At 49.8% G+C, this 6,858-nt stretch overlaps 1 pseudogene; it reads left to right on the forward strand.

The window, feature by feature from the left end:
* Positions 1–694: 694 nt before the first annotated feature.
* Positions 695–1,674, forward strand: LOC146860517 (28S ribosomal RNA; annotated as a pseudogene; the record flags this gene model as incomplete).
* Between the last annotated feature and the right edge of the window lie 5,184 nt (positions 1,675–6,858).

The raw sequence follows: 6,858 nt of genomic DNA on the forward strand, positions 1-6,858 counted from the left end.
TTCATAGACAATTAACTGTTAAACTCAACACTCAGATGTATACTGTTTTGCACCATACATATTTCATCTTTGTTAGTATACTGTTTTAGGAATGTTTATTGTTGATATTTAAATCTAGTATAGATAACACATTTAGAGTTTACTTGTAAAGTTAGTCACAGTTAACATGTTTAGAATTTAACTATAGCTTTCGAATTAAGAATGTTTAGTCCCTAGCTTCAGTATTATTGCTATAGTTGTGTGTGTGAATTTAGATTTACAAGTGCACATCATGAAAATTGATATATGTTTGAATTCAGGATAGATTTCAAAAATTGCTTACACATAATCAGTACATATTACATTTTGATGTCCTGCTAATCATACCTTAATTTTCTCAGGACAGTTAGTAGACCATTTATATTGTTAGAGTAGTACTGGAAGGTGTACGATCTCTATCCTATATGTGATTCTGTGCCTTTGAGGACAGCTTTAAGTGCAGCTGTGCTCCAGTACAAATGTTGTGTTGTTGGAAGCAAGACAGATTTGATGCTGATAGGCAGCAATAATAACCCAGAAAAGAGCCACTGCGTGGTGGTACAAGAATAGCCAGATGCCTCGCCATCAAATTAGTGACTTGCATGAATGGATGAACAATATTTTCACTGTCCCTACCTGCTATCTAGCAAAACCACAGCCAAGGGAACGGTCTTGGCAGAATCAGTGGGGAAAGAAGTCCCTGTTGAGCTTGACTCTGGACTGGCACTGTGAAGAAACATGAGTGGTGTGGGATAAGTTGGAGGCCCTCGAGCCCCTGGTGAAATACCACTACTCCTAAAATTTTGTCACTTACCCAGTGAGGTGGGGTGCAAGCTCCGTGGGGCTCCCGCTTCTGGCTCCAAGCACCCAGCGCCCACAGGGCGCGACCCGCTCGGTCAGTGACAGGTGGGGAGCTTATCTGGGGTGATACATCTGTGAAACGATAACACAGGTGTCCTAAGACAAGCTCAGGGAGGACAGAAATCTTCTGTGGAGCAGAAGGGCAAAAGATCGCTTGATCCTTCTGACTTTTTGGGTCTCAAGCAGGATGTGTCAGAAAAGTTACCACAGGGATAACTAGCTTGTGGTGGCCAAGTGTTTATAGTGAGGTCGCTTTTTGATCCCTCGATGTCGGCTCTGCCTATCATTGTAAAGCACAATTTACCAAGCATTGGATTATTTACTAATAGGGAACGGAGCTGTGTTTAGACCGTTGTGAGTCAGGTTAGTTTTACCCTACTGATGATGTATTGTTGGAATAGCAATCCTGCTCAGTACAAGAGGAACCACAGGTTCAAACACTCGGTGTATGTGCTTGGCTGAGGAGCCAATGGGGTGGAGTTACCATTTGTGGGATTATGACTGAACACCTCTAAGTCAGAATGCCTCCAAACTGTAATGACACCGCAGTGCCGTGGAGCCTCAGTTGGCCTGAGATAGTTGGTCTCTTGGGCCGGTGCATAGAGCGGATCGCATGGGGACTGGAGCACGGTCAGAAGGGGGCTGCGCCTCCATCATCCATAGTGCACCACATGTGCGTGGGGCACCTGGTGCTAAATCTTTTATAGACAACCTGATTCTGGGTTAGGGTTTTGTATGTAGCAGAACAGCCACCTCACTGGGATCTATTGAAAGTCATCCTCTGAGCCAAGTTTTTGTCCCCCGCCAACTCCCCACCACACCTGGGGATGGGTCTCTCCGCCAGGTCAGTGGGAGGGGTGCAGAGGAGGATGTGGGAGGTTGCCTCCACTACATGCTGACCTGCACTGGGGGCCCCCCTCCCATCCCTGTGCCACTGGGTGCAGGGACGGGGGCATGACCCCTTACAGGGCGACCAGATGGCCAGACAGGATTCCCCTACTCCCGCACAAGTCACTGGGAGGCAATCAGTCCTGGGAAGGAGCCTCCTGAGCACAGGCCTCAGAGTGCATGGCCACTCTTGTCATTGTTGGGCTACCCTGCGACTGGGTTCTGGGTCTGTTCGTCCATGACCATCTGGTCACTGGGTCATCCTGGGCCATCTAGTCACCACGCTGTGCGACCAGATGGCCCAGTGCACGGGGGACCATATGGCAAGAAGGCCTGTCAGCCAGCTGGGCTACCTTCAACTTTTGACCCCCTGGGGTTCTGTAAACCCCCACTTTGTCGGGGATTAATAGTTGAGGATAATGTGGTTCGCAGGCAGGCCCGTGGGGTGAGCATGTGGCCTGGGCTTAACCCTCCTGGGCTCGTCTTGCTCCAGGAGGGTTGAAGGCACCCACCCAAGGTAGCACTCTGAACCCACGGTATGACTGTGACAGTCACTCACAGCAGGATGGCTGCAAGCTGGGGAGGACTCTCTTGCATCCCCACTGGGTTTGGGGTAAAGGGTGGAGAGCAGTCCCAGGAAGCCCTCTCCCCCTCCTGCGACAGGGAGGGAGACCGTGGTCACACCCTTGGTCAGAGCTCTGGCAGGGCTCGGGCTCCATGTGCTGTCCCTCCGTGTCACTAAGTATGCAGCAATGGAATGGGTTCCATGGTCACAGATAGGGTGGCCTGCCTGGGGAAGGTCCAGTCCAGACTCTGGTTGATTGGGGCTATTAGGCAACTGTGGGCTGCTTGGTTGGAAACACCTGACTGTGGTCCCAGTCAGGGCTTCCGAGCAACAGAGCTGACAGAAAAGGGCTCCGCAGGGTCAGGGAGCCAGCAGGCCTGAGTCTTCAGGACCACCAGGGCCCGTTCCCTTCCCCAGCCAGTGGAGTCATAAAGGAGATGCTGCTCCTGCATGGCCGGGTTCAGAGGATCTGAACAGGTCCCACGCTGGACCATGGGGTTGGAACCCGGTCCGGGGCTTCATTCTCTAGCCGGCATGGAACAGGGGTCCCACAGGCCCGGAGAGGCTTCCCCTGCTTGACTGGGTTCAGAAGCACATAACAGGGCCAGGCCAGAGCTCCGGCAGGTCCTGGGGTGGGTGCCCCCATCCTCTTGCCTGACGTTTGTCCATGCACCCATGATGGGGTCACTTGGTCCCAGAGAGGCATCATCTGCATGGCCAGGTTCAGAAGCCCAAGCCTGGCCCTGGGGAGGGTGCTCCCTCCCTGGGCTCCATCCTCCACAGGCCTCTAAAAATCATAAAAATGTTACGAGACCAGCAGGTCGAGCAACTTGAATAAACTCAATCTTGTGCCCATTTCGGAAATACATCGGTTTCCTTGATACCTATTTTTATCTTTTCATATTTGAATTGCTGTATACCCGGTACACAATGAAATACCATTGCAAGGTGCAGCTCAGTTATTTGCTCTGGGTTCTTCGGGTTCTTGGAGAAACTACAAGCCCTATATATCCCTGCAACCAGAAGGGTTCAGTGGATCACCCGTGAAGTGTAGGGTGGATCCTCACTCTGGCTGGTGCGGCCTCACGGGATTTCCCAACTGCTTCTCTGTTCTGATGTGGGAGCGAGAGGCGGCTGCTGCTGCGAAGGAGAGAACGCACTGCCTGAACAGTGAAGACTGCACCTCAGACATTATTGGAGCGCGTGCAATGGGAGGATGGCTGTCTTGAGCCTCCTGTCTCTCATGCAGGCATGAACTGATAAGTATTGGACTGCCTGCGCAACTGGATGGAAGACACAAGAGACTTGACTGTTTACCCCCTACCCCCTGGCTGTGGCAACCACTGGTGAGGAGTAATTCCTCGGGCACTACATGAGACTGTCTGGGAAGGAGATAGCTGGTACAGGGAAGCTCAGCCCCACATAACTGTTGCTGCATGGAACAAACTGCTACCTCTTGGACTCCCCAGGATTGTAGGAGACTTTGGCTGATTTGGGGAGACCGGATTCCCTAACTGCCCCCCCAGAGATGGCCAAGGTTCAGAGGGAAAGGGCGGAGACACCCCGCAGACCCACGCTCTCGTCGAGCCAATGCAATCCACGGTGGAACTACTTTTGCAGGATCATACTCGGAAATTCTCTGAGCCTCTGGCGGCAATCAGCAGTCTTAAGGCCACCATCAAGCTGAAACTAGACTCCCTAATAATTGATATGGGGCCTTTGAAAAATGACCATCAAAAACTAAAGGACAAGGTGCAGAATACAGAACAGACTCTCAAGGTGGTATGCCATGCAGTCACGGACCATCAACAACAGATCAAAGGTCTACAGAAAGAAGTGTTGCTGGTGAGATCCAGAGCTGATGATGATGAGGGCCATTATTGACATAACCATATACAGGTGGTTGTCTCCCATAGGGGGCAGATAGACCGAGCATGGACTCGTATCAGGAAACATGGCTAGCTGAGGAGGTGCGTGAGGGAAGGATTTCTAAAGTTTCCTCACCCGAAAGATCACACAGAGTACCTGGCTCCCCTCTGACCCCGGGGGCACCTCCACGACCTGTGCTCACAAGACTCTTAGATTGCTGGGATCGCAACAAAATCCTGCAAATTGCCCTTACCAAGAGTCCTTGGATTGTGAATAATAGCAAGGTCACCATCTTTTTGGACTACACCATGGATGTCCGCAAGTTGAGAGACTAATTTTGCAATGTGAAATAGCGTCTCCACACATTGAATATTAAATACACATTGCTGTTCCCGGCAAAGCTGAGGGTTGTAGACGGCATTGAGACACTGTTTTTTGCAACACCTGAGGATGTGTGGTCCTACCTGGAGTCTAGGGAGGATCACCAATGCACCCCCCCTTCTGAAAGTGATGGGGACTGACAATCCAAAAAATGCAGGAGACGTACACCAAGAAAACTGGAGACATACGTGGCAGACCCACCAAGGTACAGCCTCCTTTGGGCAGAGCGGAGTTGTTAGTAGCAGTATAAAAAACTTTGGTGTTGATCAAGAGGGTCAAGACTTTGACACCAACGCTGGGGGTCTGCAGGACAACAAACTGGTGGTGGAGTTGCTGGAGGAACTGTGGGTGGATCACAAATCACTCCAATGACTGCGGACCCATTTCACTCCACTTGAGTATCATATCTGTTCTCTTTTTTCTTCAACATTTCTTTCTTTTTCTTCTACATTTCTTTCTGGTCTTCTATCTTAACCTTCTTCAAAGTGTGCAGGAATGGATAAGTTGGGGTGGACTCAATGGCTGACTGGTAGATGATTGCAATTCCATACCATTATTATGGAGTGAGGGTGGGCTTTACTGCACTTGTGTTAGTGGGGGAACCAGATGTGGGTGCCGAATCATTGCTGATGCTGTGTGGCTGTGATTGTTTAAGGGTGCGGCCAGGGTGTGGGTGTTGTGGGGAAATGTTGGAAATGGTTGGTAGTTTGTTTGCAATTTTTTCTTGGCTCTCCTGCCGTCCTGCTTAATCTCAGAATGTCTCTGCTCAGTACTAACGGCCCACCTTACGCGATTCCCATGACTTCACTGGAGTATACAGTATTGTCTTGGAATGTGAGAGGCATGTGTAACTATGGCAAGCGACACAGGATTTACTCCTATCTGCAGAGACGCTGTGTCCAGTTTGCCTCCCTCCAGGAAACTCATTTGACCAGTGAAGAACTAGCCAGGCTATGTAAGCGGTGGCTGGGTATGGTATTGGGATACTGTGGATTCTGCCTAAGTCAGGGGGGTTGTACTTTGGGTGGCATCGGGAGTTCCATTTGTCCTGGGGCACAGTCTGATTGACCTGGAGGGTCATTATGTCATAGTAGAGGGTACGCTGGGTGGTCAACCTCTCACAGTGGTGGTAGTGAATGCCGCAAGCATGGGCCAACCCATATTTTTTAATTCACTTACACCTGCTCTTCTGCACTTGCGGACAGCAACATTGTTGTGGTGCGGGGACTTTAACTGTGTCCTGGTACTGAATAGATATAGTCTCCCGGTCCAGGGGGCACAGTCTCACACTAATACCAAACAGCAGCAGCTGTGGGCCCGTGATAGACAGTTGGAGCATGTATGATGAGCCCCTAAACACTTTACATCGTGAGTATTCTCACTATTCACATCTACACGTACTTCACACAAGAATAGATTTGATTTATGGAAGCAGAGGATTGAAGTCTGCCTGTAAGGGGGTTGCATATTTAACTAGAACACTGACGGATCTTTGCCCTTTTTTAGGGTGACCTTCCAATGGGGGCAAACCCCTCCACTGATACCCACCTGGAGACTTCAGCCATGGGCACTGGCAGACACACGATTTAGGACTTGGGTGGGTGAACAAATCACTCAATATTTCACTGAGAATGAAGGTACAGCCACACATGAAGGGATTGAATGGGATGAATTCAAGGTAACAATAAGGGGGAATGTATGTCTATGCAATTTGGTATAAGGAGGGGCCTACAACGGGAAGTACTTGAGTTGGAGGGGTGACTGCAGCAGGCAGAGAGAGCGTGGGAGGTAAATCCGGTTGAGCTCAATAATTTACAGGGTATCATACTCATGCATAGTGAGGCGTTGTATCGCCTATCTGCCTTTGATTACAGGGAATACGCTCAACGTCAGCATGATCTGGGGGATAAGGCTAGCAGCTTATTGGCCAAGTTATTTAACTCCGAGAGACCCAAGACCTCAGAGAATTTTATTTCGAATTCCAAATGGCTATTTATAAGGAATTTGAAACCTACTATGGGGCGTTATAACGGGCACCACTGGCGGTACAACCAGATGAAATTGCAGAGTACTTACCCCCCCTTGACATGCCTTTCCTTGCCCCACTTCTGAAACAGGAACTAAATGAACCTCTGACTCTGGAAGAAGTTCAATTGGCACTTAAGCAGATAGCTAAGGGGAAAACACCCTGCACTGATAGGTTACCAATAGAATTCTACGCCACGTTTCAGACTCTTCTTGCCCCTTGCCACTTGACGGTATATGGTAGAGCCAAG

The sequence above is a fragment of the Triturus cristatus genome, chromosome 3_1 (genome assembly GCF_964204655.1).
Source record: "Triturus cristatus chromosome 3_1, aTriCri1.1, whole genome shotgun sequence".
Taxonomy (NCBI): Eukaryota; Metazoa; Chordata; class Amphibia; order Caudata; family Salamandridae; genus Triturus; species Triturus cristatus.